At 39.9% G+C, this 26,745-nt stretch overlaps 1 long non-coding RNA gene across 1 annotated transcript in view; it reads left to right on the top strand.

The window, feature by feature from the left end:
• The first annotated feature begins 398 nt into the window (after positions 1–398).
• LOC117482150 overlaps positions 399–26,745 on the top strand; it is a 102,709-nt gene continuing 76,362 nt past the window's right edge. Inside the window, exons 1-3 of the long non-coding RNA XR_004555839.1 lie at positions 399–545; positions 12,005–12,087; positions 18,657–18,763. This is a non-coding gene — a long non-coding RNA (uncharacterized LOC117482150). The remainder of the gene's footprint in view (positions 546–12,004; positions 12,088–18,656; positions 18,764–26,745) is intronic.

Raw genomic sequence — 26,745 nt, 5'->3', positions numbered from 1 at the left:
TAGAAAGGCTTTGTTAGAAAAAAAAGTTTCATAACATCAAAAGAAAATCAGTTTTGAGTAAAACAGACGTTGGAAATACATTTAGAAAACAGCTTGAATTAAATAAAAAGAACTCAATAAATGTGTATGAATGTTATGGTTATATATTATATATTTTGTCAGTGTTTGTTTATCTGTTTATTTGATACTAAACACGTTGAGTCTTCAGACCATGTATAGAAGCAATAAAAAGTATGCTTGCCATTACTTTTTTTCATTTCAGTAAAAAAACTGTCCACAAAAAAAGGAAGCTTTTATTTTGGTGAATACATTACGATATTACGTTGCTTACGCAAAGCTCTTACGTCAAACAACTAGTTCTCATTTTGAGCACGACGCTTGAGGACGCCGTCGTGATTAGCAACACGTCCATCAACAGCAAACATTTAAAAATGAAAATAAATGGACTCATACACTTCTACAAAACAAGAGAGAAGTTCTGTGTGACATTAAAGTGGAGTGGAGGCAACAACTGACACGGAGTTTGCGTTATATCTGCTGGACAGGTAAGCTACCTGTGATGAAACATAACACTAATGTTTGAAATAAGCTAGCTTCCTCACTGATGTATAATTAAGCTAATGCTGGGGAAGTAGGCTAACTATTAACTGAGCTAAGTTGAAACTACACTTGATAACTTGTGTTTATAAAACCTAAGTTTCAAAAAGTGTACTAGCCTTAACACTGCTTTCATATTGCCTCATCACCTGTCACTTAGGTTACACAGAGGAAGCTAACTTAATGTTTTATCCCAATAGTGCTGTTGCACCACCTCACTTTTAATTGTCATGTAGTAGTATGTCCTTTTTTATCTCTATAGTTAACGGTTGACATGTAAAAGGTTAGAAAGACATTATTTTACCTACAGCTTCCTTAAAATATTTTAGGATTTCTAAAAAAGATTTGGGGCCATACAATTATTTGGTACCACTTTACAATAAGACTACCCTTATAAAGGGTTTACGAATAGTTTGTAATTCATTTATTAATTAGGTTGTGAACACTTTATAAATCATTAATAAGCTTTTATAAGACATGAGATAAACAGGGCAACTGTGACCGGTTGCTTGCCAAATAGTGAGCCCACATTTATCTGTACTGCTAAGTCTTATATTGGCTACTTAGCTTACTTTGTGTTCTTCATCAGCCAGCATCCTTGGTATCTGTTGTTCACTGAGTTGATTCTCCCCCATCCATCTTGATGTTTCTTGGCATCTCTTATGACCATTTATTAATGAGTTACTACCATTTCCAACTGCCAAAAGGGAGCCTTATTGTAAAGTGTGAAACAAATCACCATTTATTAATGAGTTACTACCATTTATAAACTGAAAGGGTGCATTGTTTTTAAGTTTAATACACATGTCCATTTATGAATGAGTTATAACATTCACGTTTACCTAATACACATTTTTCACATGAAATGCAAAGTAAGATGCAACAGAACCAAGCACAACATTGTATTCACACATGAAGAAAATCAGGACTCAAAGTAATGACTGTTTAGTATGACTGATACACATATTTAAACATAAAAGCTTTTCTCAGATATAAATGAAAGACTTGGTAAGACATAATGGTACTCAGACTGGAAAGGCATTGTGTATATCCTTGAACAAGCGTCCAAGCAGTCCATCAGGGTGAGCAGAGCTAAGCCAAGATGACCATTCAAGAACCTTGAGGTGTTCTTCCAACAAACTCTACGGTTTCCTCTCAGTCTACGGACATGTCCTTTGACGGTCGACCAAGCTCTTTCTATATGTTGGGTATGACTGCCAGTCTGGGGGTTCACCAACCTGCTGTGGTTTATGGTGTAGTGGTTGTACCCCATGTTACTCAGCACTCTCCTGTATGCCCTCCACTCATCACTCATAATGCTACTTCCTGACTTAACATGCCGTCTAATCAGAGGGACAAGGTGCATCTTGATCGTTTCTCCACTAGTTTCAACACTAGTCTCCGCCTTTTGTATTTAACTCCCATCATTCCGAAGACCCATTTCTTCCTTCTCCAGGTATGTCCAAAGCGTCCACGTGCATACTAACGAAAAATAAATCATAACATCATCTTAGTTAACAACAAAATGCACACAAATTACAGTAAAAATGGTTGCACATCATGTTTCAAAATGCCATACTTGTTTATTAGGTGCATTGTATAACATGATGTAAGGATAATTATACAGTAATGGTCCATATTGATTTAAAAAGAGAAAAATAAAGTATTCTCTTGTATAAGAAAGCCCAGTATATAACTGCCGAACATAGGAACTGGGTACAGTACCTTCTCCCAGACACAAATACTCAAATAAAATAGTTTATTGGGATTACCAATGCTGATAAAGCTTACTATTTATTTGATACCAATTTTGTAATACAAGAACAAGGTTTGGGTTCGTTCTTCAGATATGACTGTGACGTTAACGTGTAAGCTCAATAATGAACTCCAGCTCAACCAACCATATTGTAATATCTAAGTAATCATCTTGAAATATGACATTATTATTTGTAATAGACATACATCTTATTGTGAGGTTAATTTCTCATACACTACGCTGCTCTTCGACACTACTTTGACGTTAGCTTGTCTACATAATCGAGCGTAGCAAATTTAAATTAACCTTAGCAATGCATAAAGTTACCTACCTAATAAAATATCTCTCTAACTTACAAGGATGACCTTATTTTACCAACCTCAAACAGAAGCCGTTTATTCTACAGTATTATCCCACTTAACACTTCTCTATTACGTTTTAACTTGGAGGCTACGATTAGCATCGTTAGCACAGATGTAGCTACCACTTGCTTACATGCTAACCCAAGCCTTAACATTCATTAACGTTAGCTGACTCAAAACATAATCAACACATAAATAAAGTACTCGAATTTCACTTACCTGCAAAACCGCATTCATGCACCGTCTGTTTTAACCGCAGAGCGAGTCACAATAGTACGATATAAGCATGAAGAATAGTCCACAAGGCACCAGCACAACAAACACGGCCGAGTTCAAGTTATGTTCCCCCGGATGAGCTGAGCAGGCAGAGTCCCTGTAGCATCACGGAGCTGCTAGCAGAGAGACAGGAAGCTAACAACAGCAGTCACTGGACAGAGCTGTCACTCAATGTGACCACGCCCTAATGTATGCATAACTTTAAGGCTTAACATAACTTAAACAAATTATAAATAGTAGTAACTCATTAATAAATGGTGATTTGTTTAACACTTTACAAGGCTCCCTTTTGGCAGTTATAAATGTTCGTTACTCGTAAATAAATGGTCATAAAGAGATGCCAAGAAACATCAGGATGGATGGGGGGGAATCAACTCGGTGAACAACAGATACCAAGGATGCTGGCTGATGAAGAAGACGAAGTAAGCTAGGTAGCCAATATAAGGCTTAGTCATCTTGCCAAATAGTGAGCCTGTGTTGATGTATGAACTGGTTTATAAATGGTTCTTAATGATTAATAAAGTGTTTACAACCTAATTCATAACCTAATTATAAACCCTTTATGAATCCTTTATAAGGGTAGTCTTATTGTAAAGTGGCACCAATTATTTCTACTACTAACAGGTGTCTATTTATTTGGTACACCTAGCCAAAATTAATGCAATCTATTACAACAGTTCATCATATCTTTATGAATGTTATAATGTCCAGTTTCTGTTGAAACTATTTTAGAGAGATGTTAATTCAACTATGTGGTAATTGTGGTGTTGTTGAATTGTATAATATCAGACTGACAGGTGTGTCTTGTATCTTGTCCACCCTCAATGAGGATATGCTTGATGTCAGTAAGACCTCTGAATATTGAAGTATAGTTGTACTCGCAAGTCAAATCTGCTGGGTTATGATAGTATTGAAACAAAATAAAATGGTAAGAACAGGTTAGAAAACTCTGCAAAATGTATTTCCCCCCTTTTTACCCGTAGTTCTTGCCTTTCTTAGTTTGAAACAATGATCAGGCCTCACACAATTCTTCAAGTTAAACAGGGTACTCTGCTCACAGTCTGTAGACAAACATAACTTCACACAAGGTAAAAAGAGTTAATTGGGCTGCTGATTTTGAAACTCTTTATCACAGGTGTTCACTAACGATCGGACCACCTGCTGAGCAAAAAATAAGTCTCTGTGATTTAGACTTTTCTTTTCATTGCAGGAAAAGCACAGGTGAAAATAATAACCCAAACAATGGCTGCATTCCATTTAGGTGAGATTGTTCCAGGGTCCTGGCATTGTGCATGCTGGTTCACTGTAACTGTTTACTGGGACACCTGAATGGAGCAGAGCCATTGTCAATGTTATGAGTTGCACCTGTGCTGTGCGTCAAACTATACAAGAGATTATATTTGGAATAATTTCGGCCTGTTTGATTCATATTTATGTAAGCTTATAGCCTTAAATGTTTCTTAGAAAGTAAAACGCTAAATATTCTCCAATTTGAATGACTACAATACGCTGGCAGTTCATCAACACTGTATCGAGATTTGTTTTAAGCTTAAAGTATAGCATCAAATACAAAAGGGAAAGTCTCTTTGGCATGACAACTTCCTTAATGTGCTCAAACGATGAGCAAATGGACAATAAACGCTGCTGATGATCTCGCTGTCAGACCCTGCCATTTCATATGTAACAGATCAAATTATGAGAGACCTTGCAGTGCATCGCGGGGCTCAGCATGGGATTAGGGGGCAACAATCTCAAGGCTGTGCTTCTCAGATAACCGCACCTAAAGCAACCTTTTCTCAAACACACAATTACCCGTCCGCTTCCTCCCCCCAATCCCCTTCACCACCTCCCTTTTGAATTTCATCAGGGGCTTAATTAGTATACAAATAAAACTTCCCTTATCTCCCTCTCGCCCTAATTGGCCTGTCTTTAGTTATGCCTGGTGAGTGTGTGAGAGAGCTGGGGCCCCTGTAATTAGGGTGACCGTGTTCACCTTTCCTCTCAGACGCACGGGTGCTCAGGCGGCCCGTGGGGAAGATGGGGCTCATCGTGCTGTATGCTCACATGGACGAGTGTTTGTGTGTTTGAGTGAGTGTTTAGGGTACGTGCGTTCTGTATGGGGGTGTTGAGGAGGAGGTGGGGTGGTTGCGCTCAGGATTATTGCTCTGCAATCATTCTTGGACCGTCCCAACGGTGTTCTCATGAGCCAGGAGGGCTTTGGGTGCTGCTGGTTCCCACTGAATGGAAGGGGCATCTTACTTTTTTCATTCCCTCTCTTCTCACTGTTCCTCCCCCCCTCCACAACTAAAGTGTTTATCGATTATCTCATCCCGCTCTTCTACAACTTAATATTGGGTGACAGTGCACCGTAATTAGAGTTCAGCTCTGAGGTGGGGGTGCGGGGTTGCGGGGGGCAATTAGAACCCTTTGTTATTAAACTTGATTCATCTTCCTCCTGCCCTGCTCCGCTCTCCGCTGCTCTCCGATGCTTGCCAAGGGTATCGGGCCATCCAGCCTCCTGAAATTGGCTAACCCGCAAATTATCATGTTTGCTGCTAGACTTCCCCCCCATCGGCCCCCTCCAACCTGAACCCTTCCTCCCAGGTCTGCTCTCCTCGCGATGCCAATAAAACACAGTAATAACTGTAAAGATCCCCAGTCAAATCCACTCAGATGCCTGGACTTACAATCACAACAGAAGTCCACCAGAGCCACTGAGAGTACTTCCTTTACTGTATGGCTGCTCACAGCCTTCAGTGTTTAGTGAGTGATCATGTAATTGTATAAATAAACAGTGTTATTTTCAGTTCTGTATAAAACATCTAATATTTCCCGATACATTTTTAAATACTTGAGTCATGGATGCTGTAATTTTTATATTTGCCAAGTGGGTTCTGTAGTTCTGTTTGTTTGTTTTTCTGTTAGTAAGTTGCGTAGAGGAAAAATCTATAAATGGATGTCAATGGAATTTGGATGGAGGTTAGGCCATGAGCCAGGAAGCAGTGATTCGATGCAGGTGCAAATCCAGAATTTTTGCTGAAGGATTTTCTAACATTGCACAATGGCTGTTTTTTTAACATTCATTCTACTTAATCGAGACTGCATTTTATAAAATGGAAAACAAATCAGGCACTTGTATCTGTATTCTTTATATTATCAATCTCATAACAATTCATGCCAGAGTTTAGTTTTGGTTTAAAGGTTCCATGTCATGCTTTTCTGGTTATTACCCGTCCCCTTGCTAGTGGAGCCTTGCAGATGGGGGTGCCAACACGGCACCCAGACCCCACGCAGCATTCTCATCTGTTTGTCATTACTGGTGTCATTTTCTGGTTGCTAACGCCATTGTAACACATAATCACTGATGTTCCGCTGTAACGGTGGTGGACTCATCAGAACAGAGTGGGCGAGCTGACCAATCAGAGCACAGTGGGCTCACAGGGAGGGGGGAGCAGGAGCTCCAACAAGCCGTTTAGGACAGAGAGTGAATAATACACATACTATACAGAGATGCTGTATGAGAAACCAATGTCAGTTTGGAAAATTGCACAATATAAATCTATTCTAGTAGACCTCAACAATGGAATTATGATCAGTAGAAATGGCCATGACATGGGACCTTTAAAGGAAAGGTCAGACATAATTTCTGCCAATAACTTCTGCGCTTCAAAGAGTATTAAAACCATGTCGACTACTTTATAATCTGGTAAATTAATCGCTGGTTCATTGAACACATCTGAAATGAATTAATCATATTTAGACACTTACTGAGAAACGCTGATATACAGGTCTGTATTGCCTTAAGCGACGGATTATCAGATTATATATATTAAAAAAAAGTTATGTATTTTGTTGTAACTAAGAAATAGAAAAGCTCCTTACTAGGGTATTTCAATCCAATCAAGTAGAACCTTTTAAAGGAAAGTTACAAACAATTTCAACAAGACCTCAACGCTATATTTATTGCGTACTTGCTCCAATAAAGCTTGATGATTCTTTTTCCTGCCATACATTAGCTCTACCTACATTATCAGCAAGATGCGGTAAATGCTAGGGCTGTGCGATTATGGCAAAAATCATAATCACGATTATTTTGGTCATTAATTGATATCACGATTATTAAATACGATTATTCATGACTTTGAAAACATCCATTTATTGAACTTTTAAATACAAATAATAATTTGAACAGTCTCTTTTTAACTGTTGATTTCCCTGAGCGTATAATTCAACTGAAAAACCAATACAAAAATAAATAAAATAAATGATACATTTATATTTACATTTAAATAAATAATATCAAAATAATAAATACCAATAAACAAGATCAACAAATATGTTGCACTTCAACAAGCTACTAAACATATATAAATATGATAAATACAAATACATTTGATCAAATATGTTGCAGTGCACTGTCACAACCTAGCAAAGCAAAATAATCGTTTTTTTTCGATTATGTTGTTTTCGTAATTGTGGCAGGCCAAAATCGTAATTGCGATTATAATACGATTAATTGCACAGCCCTAGTAAATGCATACAATCACTTTTCTTAAAAATCTATTACATGAAAATAGATTTAACTTAAAGTAGAAATCAATACAAAATAAATATAATCAAAGTGAGCTAACAACAGTGAAAGTAGTACTTCTCTCGCCGAAGTCATAAATTGTGCTGAATTTGTGTGTGCTGTTAAATGCGACCTCCAAATCTTCTTGTGTGCACAGTAATCCAAGTTTGATGTCTGGGTAGCACAAACTGATGTCGAGCATTTCTGATGTAAAACTGTTGTGTGATAATCCTGGCAATTATTGAGTGCTATTATTTGCAGGATGATGCAACTACCTAATTTCCAATACAAGTTACTCGTTTGCATAGTTTACCATTTGTAGCCTTAAAGTGAAAACTAACTGCTGTTTGTAGCATTAGGAAATCTAGTTGTTGTAGGGTTTCTTTGAGCCACAATTTAGTAGGAGTGAACTTTATCTCACAAATAAAACCGTCATCCTTGTGTTCTCCATTCCTTCGCTGCACCAAACATTGTTAGTTTGAAGAGGTGATGTGAGTTGACAATATTCTCTCTCCTCTCCCTCCGCCCATTCTTTGTCTCCTCCAGAGTCTCCAGGAGCTTGATATGGAGCTTATGGGGAAAAGGAGGAAGATCAATCCTGGTGTCAGCAGCTCAGCGCACATCTCTCCCTGTAACGGCAGGACAAGTGTCAGCTGGAGGAGAGGCAGCCGCCACGCAGAGAGGGAAAGAGAAGAGAGAGAGAGAGATAGTGAGTGAAAGAGGGGGATGATGGTGGTGAGGGTGGTGGGGGTTTGAGAAAGAGAGCCCTCTGCATGGCAGCCAAGCGAGTGAGCAAGCGAGCGGCCCAGCCCAAGGGAGTGCACCTCCAGTAGACAAAAGATCAATTCTCTCCATTTCACTCTCAGCTCCTGATAACAAGCAAAAGTTCAGCAAGCCCAGGAGCTGTCTTTCCTTTGAAATGTGCATTCTGCTGCGCTGCACACATGCAGTTGCACAGTTACACTCTCATACAGATGGCATACGCAGAATCACACTCATCCTTTTTAAGGACCAAAGCGTAGGATATGAGGAGGATCTAGTGGAAGAAATGGAAACCATTTTGACTTCTTATGTTTATATTACTAAGTACATGAAACAAATTGGCTCTAAATTAACTCTAACTCCGAGTAATATTCCAATTAGCCCTCCATGTTACAACATGTTTCTTCAGTAGTAAAGAACATAGTCAGTTTTTATCATAGACTGTATTTGAAGGCCTAACATGCATTACGTTAAAATGGCGTCTCAAATGTAGTGTCGCAAATGCACCTTAAGGCCATTTTAGATACTTCTAAATGCTTGGAAAGGGGTAATGTAGTGCCCCTAAATCCTTTACACTTGTCCTTTTGAATTTAGGCGCCTTCTTGTTTTGGGAGTGATTACAAAATATCTAGATTTATATCCATTGATTCAGCCACAGGTTTTAAACGGCCAGTTGTCAGCCGATCAGCTAATCAGTCTTGTATATTGATGTATAGATATATCTAGATTTCTTTTGTGATTGAATTTACACACGTGCCGCATTCATACATTTAATTAAATTTTTCCATTAGAGAAAAGATACGAAAATATTTGTTCACGCTTACAATTAAAGTTCTTAAAAAAACAGAGAGAATTTGAATTGGCAGAAATAAATGTTAATTGTTTAGTGAAAACATTTAAATAAAAGGTTATTTCAGGGCATTTTATTCGATTCATTGAGGTTAGAAAGTGTTGATTTCTTTGTAGTTCTGGTCTTTGTTTCCTTTATGAGGATCTGCAGCATCCAACAATTCAGATCTGTTTGTGAATGTCCTTTCTGCCGCAACTCATAGCTTGGATTTACTTCAAGATCATAAAACAGACAGTAAGAGAAAACAGCACCAGACAGGAAGCTGTTGCATTTGGTCAGAATCAAAACATAATTTGTGACAGCGTGCCGAGCCAAGTGTGTGTGGTTTGGATCTTGATTGCGGGTAACATTGTTATTGGCAAAGGGCTACGGTCAGTCAAACCAGAAACATGCATCTTGAAGAGCTTCATTTTGCTTTCCCTGCACACACAAGTGTTATTGATAAGGTTCTCATTTGGGGGAGTTTATGGAATATATTGTTTCCTTCCTGTTTGTGCTGGTACTCAAGTCCCAGCACTTGTTTTTGTTAAATGTTAAAGAGTTCCCTCCAAACCACATGTTTGTGGGTGAGCCTTAATGTGTTCCTCATTATGAGTAACAACTTTTTCAAACTCTTGACAATAATTGAAATAAATGTGAGATGAGATGTCACATCTAAACAGGCCATTCATTCTCCAACACTGACACACTCTTTTTAAACTGTTTCTGAGCATCTGAACCTTTTGTACCGTCTCAGGTTCCCATACAACTTTATCTAGGTCAAGTAAAAAGACAGTATACAATTATATGGTTCTGGTACTTACAATTAAAACACAAAATGTCTTGCCAAAGTGTCAAAAGTTCATCTCATTTCCCTGTTTGGTGTTCCCTAATGAGTCCTCATTGTCTATTTGGATCATCTCTGTGTCTATGAAGGTCTAGAAATCCCCGCTGAATCGCAGCGAGGCTGATGGTGTGTGACAGTTCTGTAGCTGGTTCTGTTTAAATAAACCACAACCAGAGAGCAATTCTGCAGAGGTTAAAACCTTGCCACTTCTCATCAGAGTGAGACTCTGGGAGACGGTCACTCTCTGTCGGTCTTCAGGACGGGCACTGACCCCTGCATCACAGTGGAGCCGTACACAGGTGCTGCTGGCAGGCTATCCAGCAAATGTTGATAGAGATTGGAATTAGATTTATTTACATCCCTCCTCGCAGTGTTCCTTCGTTTGGAGTCCGAATGTCATAACAGTGATTAGGCTTCTCTCAGCGACCCCTATTCACGGCCTCCAACAGATGGCTCCCACGTCTTTTTATATGCAGATTTATTCACTGCCAATGTTTACAGATAACGTCATTACACGGACATCCATTGCTAAATAGGCAGTAATTGCGGCAAAAGCTGTCATCCAGTCAGTGTTGTTTTTGTCATGTTCAGGCTGAAAGGAACAACTTGCAGAGAGGGACAGCCAGCATCACACAATTGACCTTTTACATGATTTTCAATTACTGCCTAGAGGAGGGAAAGTGAGGGGTCCCTGTAGTGCAGCTGTCTCTGCCGTCTCCCCTCCAGAACATCTGCCTATCCAACGTGGCAGCGGCTCCTCTCTCTCCCCGTGAGGTCGCCTGCCCCGCGCAGGATGGGCAGGTGTGTGCTGGGCCCGGCCCCTCTGTCATTAAGCGGCCCAGCTGTGCTGTCACGTCTGGCACAGAGGCGGGTGTCATCCATGACCCTGTCTCAGCCCCCTCGGAGGGGCAGACACAGACCTTGACAGGGCAGCTGAGGGTAAAGCCACGCATGGAATATCTATGAAGGACGACCACGCCGTCCCTTCCTCGCACCCTGGTGGGCGCCACCTCTGCACGCTCGCCTACCCTCCTGCCAAAGTGCAGGATGGGCCCTCATCAGCCGTGTCAGTCAATAAAAAGAGAACATCACATCTGCCCTCCTGCTGTGTCCTGTGTGCCTTTTCTAAGGAGAGTTATACAGAAGGACGGAGGGCTGGTATACATTTTTACACAGGCGCTGAGGAAATACGTATATTTACTTACAACTAACTTACAATTTTTACTCATCACTTAAAAATACTTTATGTGATTGCAAATTCTAATAAATTAGATCCAGTATGTGTGAAATTCATGGTGAAAATGGTTCATTATCACAGTAAATTAATTAAATTGGGACTAGCAGTAGGAATTCTGCCAACATCATGCTCCTGTTTTTTTTATCTACCAGTTTTTATTCACTGGCACTTCTGAGAAAGACCTCTCCTAACACATCGAAATGAGTGGGATATGTGAGTTTAACAGTTGAGGGTATAAGTTAATACCAGGAGGTGTTTGCAACTAATTAGAGAAATGTATAAAGGTGGCAATAAAAAGACACAAGCACTGCTCCAGATGATTTACTAATACACTTTGGTGAGCGTGTTGCCTTGGAAACTAGCCCCTAGTTTTGCAACCCAAGCGTTCTTGACAGATTTCAATCAAACCTCAATCAAGTGCTATTTCTGGTGCAGGAAGCATCTTCTCTCAACCGTCCACAGGAACAATATAGAACAACAAATGTGTATATTTTGAAAAAGCTATAATGCACAGTTTTGAGTTTGATATTTTTGCATCACGGTAAAAGTGTCAACCTGTTGTGTGCTCTGTAGTAGGGGTTAAGGAGGGTAATTTGTCTGCATTTATTTCCCTGTGGGCTAATCCAAATGTGCTACCAGCTCAGTATATTATGATATTTTACGAGTCAGCGGCGCCATATTTCATTGACTTCAAGTACCTGTTTTTGCTGTGACACACATGTTACTAACGACAGAGATACTGACTTCTGTCTCCTCTTTGTATTTCAGCTTCTACACATGCCATGGAAGAAATCCGACCTCTCCAGTGAGCGAGCGGCTCGACGGCCCAGCAGCTCTGCCTGCATTTGAATGTAAGGACCTGTTTCACCTCCGGTCACTGAATTTATTTACTCCATTTTAACTGAGGGGCTGACTCAGCTGTAGAATGGTAATTTCACTCAATAACTTCATGGTTGATAAGGCAGAGGAAGGCACAGATATTCAGAGGAGGAAGAGAAATACTAGAGATTGTGGGAAACGGAGACGTGGATTGAGATAGAGGCTGCTGAACACAGTGGTCAGCAAACACAAGCAGACAAATCTCCCCATTAGGTGACCATCAGTGGTTTAGTCTAAGCTTAAATTGTGGGAGGTCTATTCTTGACGCCACACAGCAACATGCAGATAAACAGAGCTATTGTTGGAGCAGGAAAACAGATGAGATGGAAATCAGTTACTTATGCTTGGAAAGAGAAGAGGTGCATTTAGAATTTGGGCTGGCCATGTTGCAAAGTCACAGCTGTGCAAGAGACTGAAACAGTTTTAAAGGACGTCAATTTTGCTCAAAAAAAGGGACGAACAAAACTGTCTTTTAGTTTCCTTATCTGAAAAGCAAATTTGAAGTTCCAAATACAGTTTTGTAGGCAATATATTATATGCAACATACAAAACACAATGTTTTTCCAGATTTTGGACACTTCATTCATTCTCAAAAATGAAAAGAACATTCCTAATCTAATTATTTCGTTTTTTTTAAAGAATCTGCATCCACATTTCATATTTGTGAAATGTATCCCTATCGCTGTATGCAGTAGTGTTACTTAATGTTACTAATGTCCAAATGCCAATAATGTAATCTCAAGCAAAAGCCAACAAGGCAAATAGTCAAATAAGTGATTATCGTAAAGAAATTGGTTTTTGGATATTGCATCTCCCCTCTCATCTTAATGTTCTTTGTGTGCTGGTATTTAGGTTAGATGATGAATGTGATAGTTTCATATAAAAAAATGCTTCAAAGATTCACATCTTCACCCAAAACATTACGCAATATTACTATGGCAAGCTTCTTGGTCAACATATGCTTTCATGATATGCAGTTTTCACATTCTCAGAAATGGCTCAACCAACAGATGTTGTTTTACCCTCACTGACACATTGATGATATGTTGTTATACTTTTAAAGTATTGGTCCAAATAGCCTGGCTATCTCTAAAGCACTGCTGACACTTGTCAAGCCCTCCTGCATGTCTCCTGCATGACTAATGTTTTCAGCTCAGGGAAAATAACTCTTTGCCCTGCATATTTCAGAAATTGAATTAATTATACTGAGGTTAGTCTTTCTCCGGGTGTCAAATAGTGTCCAGAAATGTAGTTGGAGATATTTTTATGATTGTCAATCTAAGCTTGAATAACTCTTGTATGGATTAGGTTTTTATGTCTGTCTAATCTTTTTCATATCAAAAATAGATTTGAAAAGGTTTTCTATTATGCAGCTACCTTTTCTGTTTACATTTCTTTCTTGTGTTTTCAGCGTGTGCAAAGGACTTTTTGTCGTATAAAATGTACTGAGATTTCGATGAAGGTTTGCAAACAGAGATATGCTAACTTTACTTATTTTTTCAAGAGGACAAAGTCAGAGTGAATAGTGGAAGAGCTCTTTCCAATTCATGACAGGACACGAGCCACGTCATGATTAAGAGCTGTTCGTCATGCAAACAGATTAAAAGTCTAAACTAATTTAGGACTGCTCAATGAAATACAGCTTACATCTCTATCTACATTGACCCAACACCGCTGTAATAAAGTCCACAGTGTAATGTGTCATGCATTTTAAAAATCCAAACCCCTCAAGTGCACATTGCTTCATCTGAACCACTGGATCTTCCTTTGACTGATACGAAATCAAGGTGGTGATGTTTGTTTGGTCCATTTTGAGTTATTGGATTTTTTTGGTATTAATAGTGTAATTTCCAGCCTCACCTACAATGTACAGTACACACGTCTGGTGTTATTGGCAGCGCGCCTTCATCCACCGACACCTCCAGCGTCCCTGGTGGCCTTTGTCACAGAAGAAAGAGAATGATCAATATCGCAGTTAAACTAGACTTTCAAAGCTGATCGCAGGGCCTCGTTCTGGGGCCATCTTCTTTAATGAATTTTCTTTCATTCCACACAAGTTTTTAAACATCAAACAATAAATCGGCCAGGGCACAGTAAAATATTTAGATCTATTGACTGTGTTTGAAAAATGTAGAGGGCAAAAACTCTAGTGGGTTGATGCTGATACATTCTGAACACTTTAATCCACCCGAGTGTTTCCTTTTATCTGCCTGGGTTTCTCCAAAAGAGGCGAAAAAGGCCTCAAGAATGTTCTCAAAGATCCAGCAACACTTTCTTAAAAGCTCCTTACCTTCAATAGCTCTTTTATAACAACGTGAGTCTCCATGTTCTCGGTATCAAGGTACCTTTTTAAAAATGTATACGGCACACAATATGATTGATTCAGTCAAAGACTTGAGTGATTGTTCACCTGAGATGGCGGTGGGACCAGGGCCTATTCCACAAAAAAGAATAATTGTGAATGTATGAAAGAAAAAACAGTCTTAACCAAAATGTCCTTTTTTTTCTTCAGTAATATAGTATGTTAGAGAGTAGGGTGCTAGGTTACAAAGGTGGAAAACATCTGTTGTAAAGCATTGTCAGATTATTTGAGTAGCATTTCATTTTGTTATCCCTTCCCCAAAACAACTCCTGAAACAAACCCTTAAAAAAATACATCAGTAGTTTTTTTGAGGATATTAGTTTTGACAAAATATCTTTATTCTGCCATAAAGGATCTCACAAAAGAATCACGAGGTGTTTGAGTGATCTAAAATCTTTCCATATTGATGGATTGTGTTCAGATGGTATGAGACGGATCAAAAAGAGTCTCTGGAAATATATTATGTTGTAGAAATGTTTCATTACACAGAAGACACACTTCTTCTCCCTGGCCTTTTAGTCAGAGCGGAGCATGACTCCTGATTTTAACCCTGTGTTTTCTTTTTAAATATCTGTTGTAATTTATTGTCTCTTATTGTGATTATAGAAATGTGTTTTTATGTGATTTTAGTTATTACATGTACAGCACTTTGGCCCGACCAAAAATCGCTTTTAAATGTGCTTTATAAATAAACCTTGATTTGATTTGATTTGATTTGATTAGACTCCCTGAAATTGAACAAAGCTACATTTTACTCAGTGTGCTTTGTGCTCATCCCAGGACTTCTGTATAGGTTTAGGAATGTCTCTTGTTATTTTTGGTCAAAGTCACATCAAGGTGAACATGAGCGCCTTGATCTGACCCCTTGTGGAGCCACTCTTCCTAAAGTAGTGATAAATTGTACTGCGTGTATGCATATTCTGCGTGGTCGGTGTGTGTGCATGTGTGTGTTTGGCTGGCGTGACAGCCTGGCCTTGACGTTAAACATCTGTTTGGTGATTCATTCGGCTGCGGATGTAGAGTGACACCGAGGCACATCTGCCGAGGTGCAGACGATCCCTGCAACCTGCCCCCTCGTAAGGCCCCTGCTTCACCACCCAAACCACTTTTCTGATGATTGCGTCATTTTCCCCCTCCTCTCCGCCGCTGCTAGTTCACAGAAGTGACATCCGGCTCTTTCCACCAGTCGTGCCGGCTGGAGAGCAGCAGATGCACAGCCTTGGGGAGATTTAGAAATGGCAAACACAATGAAACTCAAGAACCTGGGAAAGAAAGCCATCCCAGAAAAACCTAGTTCTGTCCTTTTTTTTTTTTGCCATGGCAGAGTTAACATAATGCTAAAAATATGCTAAGCTTTTTGAAACACATCAGGCTAATGTAGTACTAATAAAAACTATTAATTGATGAAGAAAACAACTAAATAAATAAAATACAATTGAATAAAATAGTAATTGTACAAGTCATTAAACAAGGAAAGAAATCTGAATATATGACTGTGAGGATTTGCTGCTTTCCATGTTTCATATTACTTTTGGGACAAAACAAGCATCCTGAGACTTGTTATGGTCATGTATCACTTGCTTCTAATATTTTGAAGTCAAAATCATAAATGTTATCGATTAATACAAAAAAAGGAGGGACTGATTGAAATCAAAATAATTTTTAGTGGCAGCCCTAGACAAGATTATATTATATTTTGGCACAAAATCATCACCAGAATGTATTTCATACACCTATGATGCATTTATTCTACTGAGTGGAAAGATTGAGAAATCATTTGAGTTTAAGTGACAGATGCTTCTCTTCACTACTGTGCAGGGCATTGTAATCACTTGAATGAATACAGCTTGACTAATTAAGGTTATGCAGTTGGCTGGCTCTCTCCAAACAAAGCCCAAGTAATGTGGATTGTGTTGTAGCGCAGCCCCCGTAGTATAGAGAGAGCCGAGTTGATATGCTGCTCAGTCTGACGTGTCAGTTGGAAAAGAAATGCTAGAGAGATCAATCAGTCCGCCACTTGATTTCCAACATCACAGTCATGTTTCCACTTAGCTAACGATATAATTTCGTTGTGGGATAATAAGCTCATAAATTGATTTAATCTATTGTCGAGCAGCTCTCGGCCCTGCTGTTACCATGACGAAAACACTGAGGAATATCACTGTAACAAATTAGGCAGAAATAGCTGATGACTAACAAACAGATGATGATGACGACGGAAGTGCGCAGGATAGCCGTTCCTGAGCTTGCCGTGCATGTTTGGCACAGATAGAGTCCAAGGACGCGCTTTGATCCTGTCTCTGGGGCGTCCCAGATGTTCCGGCGCAGGGCAATGTCAAGTCTGGTTTATTTGCAGAGGTAATGCCCGGCCATTATCTGTGCAAGTCATCCATCAAACAAAAAGGAACATTTCAGGAACAGCTTTTTTCTTTGCACGACTGAGCAATTGAGGTTTGTCAGTGAAGAGGGAGTCTTGATAGACCATAACCACATCGTCAGTTACAGCATGTGCTTTAAAGGGCCCCCAGCTCCCTGTTTAGTCAGGGGCACCCGAGGGACACTTCCTCTCCTTCTCAATGCAGATGTCTGAGGATATTATCTATCATACGAGGTAAAAACTAAATGTAATATTTCATTTCTATAGATGTCACTGAAGTAGAAGTTGTCATTTTAATCATCAGGAACTCATTTCACGCTGACTGACTGAACATCCTTAAAAAAAAAAAAGGCTCAACCAGTAGGTGGCAGTATGATACCTGAATCTACAACTCCTCAAATCAAGACTCCTCAATCATTACCAACACCAAGAAGAAGCACTCAGCCTATATCAATTGACAGCTTTAAATATACAATAAAATATGCCTATTATATGTAAAGTTATATAGTTTACCATTATTATTATTATTATTATTATACACTATTACAAATTATCCAATTGTAGAATATGACTTATATTTGATCAGAGCATACAATAAAAGCATTCACATTTTATCCACAGAGCTATGACATTTTACTGAGCGTTCTGTTAAGCTGTAGCAGCCCTTTTTTTTTTTTTAAAGGAAACAACTTCTTATATAAAATATTTTTTTTTAGCATTTGACTAAAAATCTGCCTCAACTTGTATTGATTTAACAGCTGACTCCTGAGTGTTTATAATCAGCTTTGTATATAACTGAAATGATTGCTTTGCTAAAATCACCTTACCTGTCCTGGGGCTATCAAGCCTTAAGCTTTTTAAATATAGCTTAATGAGAAAAGTAAAGTTTAAATACTGATAATCCTTTTTTTTTTAAATGTAGTCTTAAATCTTAGGAGATTTATTTCAATGATTTCATAGTAATACAAAATAATTGTACGTACACAAATGTATTTTAGTTTGTCAAAAACAGTAGGGCAGTTTTTTTTTTAAAGCTTACTGTAAAATATATAAATGCAAACCGATTTTTAACAATTTTCCTTCTATCGATTTGAATAAGACCTCTTCGGCTTCATGAGAGCACATTTTCAACATCTTCTTCCACTTTGTAAACGCAGCGCAGGATTTACATGCGTGGAATCTTTTGTAAATGCTCTCTTCCCATATTGACGTTATCACTCTTCCAGCTGGCAGCAGAGTGAAGGCATAGGGAGATTTAGTAAATGCATATGTGACACCGTTTCCCCTCCAACTGTAACTCCAATCCCCACTGAAAGCAATTAAAGGGTAGCTCAAATCCACAGGAACATAATGGGTTAATTTCTGGGCTTGTTTCTTCGGCTATTCCAACACACAGAATTGTCTTTGTTTGTTTAGAAACTGAACTCAAGGTGGACTTTTTTTTATTAACTCTGGTCAAGTCACAAAACTATCAAACTTTGTGTTTTCACTGAAAACAAAGTCCAGGTTCAGACCGTATGAGAGGACGCTGAAAATGTTTGTTCCTCATTAAGTTGGTTCTCAAAATGCATTTCCTACTGATAAAAAGAAGGTGGTTGCACAATCTGCTACATTCACTGCCTCTACTCAGAATTAGAGATTTATTTTCTGAGCAGGGAAAAAAAATCAATTAGTGCTAAATTTATTCATGGATTTCTGCGATCAATGCGAGTCCACTCAGAGGAGCTCGGTGGGACCCAGTTCATCCCAGTTAATGTGTTTGAAGGGGAATTACCATTGATGTTGTTTTCCCTTCCTCTCAGGTCAAAGAGCATCTCGGAGCTGTCACGGCCCGCTGCCACACGGGAGGAACTTCCCTCTCAGTCCTCACCGTTACCCACAAGGCACCTGCACAGCACAGACGATAACGGTGAGTGGCGGTTGATGTGAGGGAAAGAAATCCGGGTTGGTTGGATGTACTGAATCTAACGAACCCATTGTCTCTTACTAGAGCTAATTGTGAATCCAATCAAGGCTGGGAATACTGCCTATTGATTTACCCCACTAAACACACACAATAAACAAATACAGAGGGAATACATTACGTGTAAATCCACTCACAAATGGCTTTAGCGACCACACAATATTCATATTATCTACCGTCGCCGAGTGTACTCCTATTATCCTGGTCTGCTAGGTGGGAAAACAGCTGTTCGTCACTCTCTTAATCTGCTGCAACCGCTGCAATTTGAATTCACACGACCTTTAATGACTTTCATGATTGTTTTTCATAATTCTTGCATACTTCATAATTCTTCCTTGAAAGACATGCGGTGTGATCTTCTGCAATGTTCCTTCAAGGATATTCTTCTCGTATTGATTTCCAACAGATTCTGCACACAGGCTATATTTCAGGTCAATTAGACACATTTGGGCATTTGCAAATCATTTTTTCCTCTCAGATCCTGGGGCTCTAAAACTGCACTTTTGGCCCTAACAGCACCGCTCAGATTCTCTGTGGAGCTTGACATTTTGATCTGCAACAGAGACTAAATGATAACCGTTTCCTTGTAAATACTGTAGCCTGCGGGGGAGGGTTTAAATAGACCAAGAAGGACTTTTCACTCACTCACTTGTTTCTATTCACAACTCATCTGAATATGGACAGCGAAAGCATCTGTTATATATTGCATAGCATGCTGCAGAGTGAGCGGTGCAAAGGGGAGACCCATAATTACACCAAATTATTGTTTGTAATTTTTCTTAATTCCTCACTTACAAATTAGATTGTGTTATGACCAATTCTCTGAAAGCTAGTAAATAGGCTTTGATTCTTCAGATTGGCCTTTCTTCACCATATAACATAATTCCACAATCTCTTTCTGTCACTCTCTTTGTTTAGTCTTTAAAGAGAATATCTTTTAAAAGTATTGTTTTTCTCGTGTTCATGTATGAAGAACAAGCTGCCTTTGTTTGAAGTGTTTGGTCTTGGCATCTGTGATCACACTCATTAGAGCTCTCCTCTCACTGAGAGCAAAAGCACTCCAATTCATTTATTTTGATTTCAAACACATCATTGACTGCTGTCTGAGATCGCATCCACATCTAAGAGAAAGAATTCATTTGAACCTAACAAACGCCCCGCGATTCAACAGTTTTAAATATAAATGGAGAAGGGATCGATGAGTCATCAGCATATTTCTGTATGTGTTTCCACTAACCAAAGGAGTAAATAAGTCCTCACCAATGAGTGCGGAGATTTAATGGCTTATTTATTTTGCCTGGAGACAAAGTCATCGCTGAAGTTTGACACCTATTATCGTGACAACATAAGGTCTCTGACTTTAGGGCTCGTAGATGACAACATCCCCCCGCTGCAGTGTACATGGTGAAGAGGCAGCGCCCACACAGAGGAAGATTGACATAAACACTTTTTAATTGAGCTGCAAATGTTGTCAAAAGATGAAGTCATTATTTTAGCATCCCTAAGGGGAGAATCTACTCATGCAAACAGAAAAAGAAAAAATGTCGGCCTATCATTAACACTGCCAGTCGCATTATGCCCAATGTGAGGCTGCACAGATAATATTACATTTTTCACTGTGGCGCTCTGAGCCTTTTTCCCAGATTGCAGATAGTGTTCAGTGCTCGGCGGCTGGCTCCAGGGAAAGATTGCTCCTTGTCACATCCTTATCAAAGCAGCGTTTTGTTCCTTCTTGCACACACACACAGTTCTTATTCCAGAAGAAGACCTGTGATCTCCTATACGAGTGAAGATCTTTCTTCAGCTTCCCCCCCTCTCTCAATGCTCCGCTGACGATCAATTGTGTTTGTACTGTATGTGAATGTGTATCAAAGAGTCCCCACAGTCAATGCCTCCACTTATAAGGTAATGTACTGACACGGGAGATTCCACGGGGACTGTGCAGAGGCTGAGCAGCGGAGGGAAGGCTTTGGAGGAGGGGGAACACAGCAGTCATATCGCGTGGGAGGAGGAAGCTGGATTGATAACAAACACCGCTTACACAATACTATCTTCACATGGAAAGAAAATGTATACCGACAATGCAAACTAGTATGCACAAACAATGTTGTCAGTGGATGGTTTCATCATGAAGGCCTCGTGACCTGAGCGTTAGCCTTGCCGGTAAATCTCCCATCGAACACCTATTCTGTTTCACGGAGCCTCGAGGGGATTCGCTGTCAGTGAGAACTTTCATAGCGGCAAAAAACACTCACCCTGTTGTTTTTATTAATCCTTCAGATTTATGAAGGTATGCAGAAGGGGAATTATTCCCATGCATTTCAATATTATATTGACCTTCTAAGTAGCCAAGTTTAAGTCAGAAATCCATAGTTGCTCTTGTCTGAGAAGTGGAACGCCTGCTTGCTCCTCCTTTCTGCACTCGCTCTCTCACAGCTGAGGTGGGAGGCAGGTCAAAAACGAGGTTGGGGTTTTGCTGGATTTAACCCCGCCAAAGGAGAGAAGTGGGAGGATGCAAGTGATGGTCTGTGCCTGTGTGTGTGTGTGTGTGTGTGAGTGTATGGGTATTTAATAGCATAGGATGCAGGGTGCATTGTGCAATGATGTGTGTATGTTCTTTTCCATGTGTGTGTATGAACGAGTGGATACATAGGCAGTGACAGAAGGTGACCCCTCTGTCAGTGGTTCATTATGTGTGGTTCATTTGCTAGGCCCGACTCCATTGGCTGTCAGTTTTACTGCCCGACTGTGTCAGCTGGACACTGTTAGTCTGATGGAGTGTTTTTTGCCTCCGAAGCCATCCTGCACAGGAAGACAGCGAGAGCTATATAACAGGCTCGGTGACAGGTTCTCAAAACACGCGGGTCATGAATATGCAAGCTCTTCCACAAACAGCTAGGAGAAAAAAAAACTGCTTGATATGGCTGAATGTGAAAATAAGCAATTTTGCCATATTCAAGCAGCCACATTGACACTTTCAGCACATTTCTCAGAGTCTCACCGTCTCTGGAATATTATTTCTGAAGTTAGAGGAGAGAGTTTCTTGCCTGTTTCATCACTAAATATTAAATAATGTTTCACTTTACTGTCATAATGAAAATAGGAGAGGCATGTGCTTTGGGATAAAAAGAAATCATAATTAGATCTCTTTGAGAAGTTATGATATTTGTGCATTTTTTAATTATGTGTTTTTTGCAAAAGTAACATGTCTTTGATTGATTGGGATAAGGACCTCCTCTTAGCTCCAAATGTGCTTCCACCCTCCCCTGTTTAATGCAAATTAAGCGAACATGTGCCTTTGATATTGAAATGATCTCACTGCTTTCCTACAAACATTTCAGCAGATGAAATGTGTGTGCACTTTCTTACTGTAAATTACATTTACCTCACCACGGCCATGAGCTTCACTGGGACTCAGAATTCATGTTTTTCATTTAGTATAAAAACAATTTTATCTCCAAGTCATTTGAATACCATAAAACAAATGTTTCCTGAAATGTTAAAACAAATTGAAGACTCCCTTACATTAGATCAGAATGTAACCGTTTTTTGTTCTCAATGTACATGCACGGAAAAAGACATGAAGCTAAAAACGTGGACAGCAAAGCTAGGTAAAAACATAAATATTTAACTTCTATGTACGCCTATAAATGTATATAAAAAGTATACAAACACAACAGCAAAAAGCAACACAATGTATAGAACAATAGGTCAATGGAGCTGAGTACAAGGGGTGCCTGTCATAAATATGGGATGATAAGGCTACCTTTTTAAGCGGATATTGCTGTATATACAGTATATGCGAGTTGTGCTTTGATTTATACTTGACAAATAATTACATATTTTACATAAGAAACCTGTATGTAAATAAAAAATAAATAATGGATGCTTAGTGTTACGGGTTGTTCCCTACATGACTGGTGTGTGCATCAAAAAATTGTTTTAGTGAAATGTCACGCCGAGCCGAATGAAGCAGCGGATATTACTGTAGTAAAGGCCAGTTGTGCTTTGATTGATATTTGACAAATATTAACATGTTAAAAGAAAACTGTATGTAAAATAAAATGTATATGTGCTGGTAAAGAGGATGCTTAGTGTTACTGGCTGTTTTACAGGGGTTTTTCCTGACCCTACGCGACTGGTGTGTGCTTAAAAAAAGTGTTTTAGTGTTATGTCTGCGTACACTGTTCTGTCACGCCTACCAGAAGCGAGCAGTTGGACAAGGTGGTGTCCAGTGTGTGAAGGGTCTGCAGCGATGTTTCCTGCCTGTTTCCTGACTCTGGAGGTGTTTAAGACCTGAGAGGATCTTTCTGCACTCCTGACTTTCCATTGTAGTCTGTTCCTGTCCCGTGGCTTATTCATGCCACACAGTGATTGATGTGTGTTTAACAGACTTGATAGTTGAATTGGATCAGCATCCAGTATGTTTTCAGGTATATCCTCTTCTTGGCCCTTTTTTAGATGGTGTCTATGGTGTCTACTTAAGGATCTTGTAGATTGTGGATCACAGAAATCTGAAGGTTTGCAGATAAGGCGGTGTTTACACGATAACGCAAACGGTTGTATCCGCAACTTTTCTCTTTCGTTTAGCCCGTTCGGCCACACGAGGCCATAACGGAAACGCGGAAACGCGGAAACGGACCCCGCAAACGATAACGGGTCCCAAGGTGGATAGATCTGCAAACGGAACGCTCTGGGGGGCCAAACGGCTCCGTGTGTACGCCCTATACGATCATTTTCCTGATAACGATGAGCCATAGCCCCGCCTCGCCCCACCTCTGCTGCTCACTGCTGTAGCATGGTCAGTAGCTACTGTCAGTAGCAGCTACTGTCAGTAGCTACTGCTAGTGCTACTGCTACTGACCATGCTACAGATGTTAGTGCAAAATCTACAGCTCGACCATGCTACAGATCAGATGTTAGTGCAAAATCTACAGCTCCTCTACCACAACCATCAGCAACAAGTGGACATGGAGAATTACATGAACTACATGTTGCTAAATCCACCGTGGGGCATAAACAGAAGGGCAACCATGGCAACCATGCTCGGGGGTCTTCTTCGCTGCTTTTGGTGTATTTTGTGGCGAAAGTACAGCGCCACTTACAGGCCCGGCATATGTACTACAGCGTTTCCAGTGGTCTTGTGTGAACGGACACATCAAATTAGCCGAATGCGTGTGAACGGAAGACTTTTTTTAAAACGAATTTGGTGCGTAAACGCAAACGTTCCCGTGTAAATGGGGTCAAAGACACCGTTTTATTGAGTATAGTAATGGGGGTAGCTACAGTTATCTGTTGAAGATCTGTGTAACGATTGGGTCAAGATGGTCAAAACAAACTTTCAGACGGGTGGTTCCTACGCTGCATGGGCCTGGTTCCCTCCTGGTCACCTCTCCCTTAAAGAGCTGAGTCATTTTCACAGCAGTTAATCATTATTTTCATTACGGTTTTATACAGTTACTCATTGATTAATCGTTTTTTATTAAAAAATCTAAAAATAGTTTTCCAAAGCCCAGATGTCTGCTTTTGTCCAACAAACAGTACAGCACTATCTATTAAATTAATAGTCTGATTGTTTCAGCTAGAACAACTACTGTATAATTTACGTAGGAATATGAAGATTAGATTTGATGTAAATCCCATTTTCCCCAAGATTCTCACATTTTGAATTTTCAAGACATATGCCTAAATAAGGTCCAGTCTTTCTAATCAGAAACAATATAATCGCAAAATAAAAATAAAGTAAGAATCTCGACAAACATTTGATTACAGCATTTAATACTCTCCACATCTTGGAGATCTATTGAGTATATTTCTGTTTGTAAAAGCATGAACCAATTAATATTTGTTGGTGCATTTAACTAAACAAATACAGTGATTACACTGTTCATGTAATAATTGTGGGATTCCTAGAAGTCACATCCTGGATGTTTTTTTATTTCTAGCGGTTTTGGGACCCTTGGTATTACGCTTTGAGGAGATAACAGGATATGTGTGTGTGGATATCATTTGTTTTTAATAAATAACGTGTTAAATTGCGTACAGTCTCAGTGAGAGTCCTACTGCAACAGTCACAGCAGCCTTGACCTCATGGCCCAGCTCTCCTGAAGAAACAACACACCGACTCACTAATTACCTGCTATTGTCGAGATAAGCAGGGGTAGAGTTTAGGGCTGAACGATTAATCAATTTTAAATCGAAATCGCGATTTTAAATGATGCAATTATCAAATCGCAATTTAAAATTTTTTATATACATATTCTTTTGGGGTTTTTTGTTCTTCTTGTGTGCCAGTCATCCACACCAATCAGAAGTGCTGTGCTCCACATGTACCAGCCATTGTTAACCAATCGTAAGTGACCCATGATAGTAGGTGATGGACAGATTGATCCAATCACCTGCCAAGTACTTTTGAAATACTTTTCCAAATGGCTTCCAATGGAGCTTTCCAGATGGTTTGGTGAAACAAACCACCTGAGTCAGGTTATTAATGCTCCATCACATGTGTTACATCTATTACAGGGTGAATCTTTAACTGAAGCTTGACTTTAAAGCAACCCAACGGAAGTTTCATGTAAGTTTAGTTCTTTCACTCGTAGCTCTGGCTGCGGGGGTGCTAGAGACGGGAGCACGTTGATACGACCTTCCTAGCCGGAGATATGGCCGCATTTTACAATAAACTTCCGTTGGGTCGCTTAAAAACAAATGTCGCAAATCGAATTGCAATATCTGTCAGAAAAATCGCAATTAGATTATTTCCCCAAATCGTGCAGCCCTAGTAGAGTTATGGCTCGTCTGTCCAACATCTGTCTGCTACTTCTGTTTTCTTTTGCCGTGTTCATAAATCTTGTAGATAACAGGCAAATTGTTCACAAAAAAGATTGATAGGGATGCTTTCATGTCTCCTGCCAGGTGCTTTAAAGACGGCAAATTGGGATACATCTCAGGAATTCAGACGTTGTGTGGGATATTACTGTGAGAAGTGATCAGGGTCAGATTGGCTCACAGTTCAAGTTTGCTCTGGCCACCGTTCTGAGGAGGGGAAAGGGTGGCGATGCTATTAGCTGTACTCCTTTCCTGTTTAGAGGAAGGGACTGTACATTCCAGGACACACACTCACACACACACACACACACTCACACTTGGGTACTTATGAACACATTCTTGTTCATGAGCACAAATACTTTAATGCGCACCTCCTAAACAAACTTTACACTTAGTATACATTTGACAGCACATACACGTGAACGTGCACTCACACATCTAAATGCATTCACATGCCTTCCTGTTCCGACACACTCGCTCACTCAATGACTCGATCATCCTCCCTTGCTCCATCTCTCTCCATTTCCCTCTCACTCCCTTTACTGGAAGGCCACTCTGATAGGCCCCCTCATAAGGAGAGACACACCATCCCAGCTGATTCCAGGGGGAGTCCTTCAGAGGGAGCACTTCCAGTGGCTTCAGTGCATTAAAGCTTTTACCTTTTGCTTCTAAAGGCATCGGGACAAAAACAGGCCAAGCTCTTTCTCTCCACCAGGGAGCGAGGGAATGCATTGTCTTGTGAGGACACTGATTACTTAGGAATCAGTCATCAATTATTCAAACGATGGCATACTGTATTGCCTCCACCTTTAGTGACAAGACGGCCTTTCAAGGCTGGGAAGTGCAGAGACACACCCTGCTCAGTCCACAAGAATCAATATGGGCCGTCCTGGTTTGCTTCCTCACTTTTATTTCAATGTCTCACTCTTCATACCAATGTCAATTTGGGGCCTTTGCATACACATTTGGGAAACCTTGAAATGCCAGCTGCTGAGAAGGCCACAGGGCTAAGACAGGCCACCATGGAGGCCTGCAGGGTTGGAAACACGCCCTTGGCATGTCCCTGAGTTCACTCCACCGCCTTTTTGTCAAGTTCTGCCCAC

Source organism: Trematomus bernacchii, unplaced genomic scaffold, assembly GCF_902827165.1.
Source record: "Trematomus bernacchii unplaced genomic scaffold, fTreBer1.1, whole genome shotgun sequence".
Lineage (NCBI taxonomy): Eukaryota > Metazoa > Chordata > Actinopteri > Perciformes > Nototheniidae > Trematomus > Trematomus bernacchii.
Note: the sequence above shows the minus strand (reverse complement) of the source record. Positions and strands in the feature narration are given on the sequence as shown.